The following is a 272-nucleotide window of genomic DNA, read 5'->3' as shown; positions in this document are numbered from 1 at the left end:
TTGTAACAAAATAATCAAAGGTGTTAACGTTTTCCATAACTTACTCTGCCCCCCCCCACACACACACACTCAAGTTGTTTCCTTTATTTTTTATTTTTTTTTACAATGCTTAAATCAACTTACTCTTTCTGTCTGGGTCTAATCTTTTATACGTCATTTCTGCCATTTCCAAATCTTGGATCAAGTTGAAGCTTTGCACAATTATTAATTGTAGATGACAACACATACATAATAATAATAAATAATAATAATTGTATTTATAAAGCGCTGTT

The sequence above is a fragment of the Biomphalaria glabrata genome, chromosome 9 (assembly GCF_947242115.1).
Source record: "Biomphalaria glabrata chromosome 9, xgBioGlab47.1, whole genome shotgun sequence".
Classification (NCBI taxonomy): Eukaryota; Metazoa; Mollusca; class Gastropoda; family Planorbidae; genus Biomphalaria; species Biomphalaria glabrata.
The sequence above is the reverse complement of the archived record's forward strand: the minus strand, read 5'-3'. Positions refer to the sequence as shown.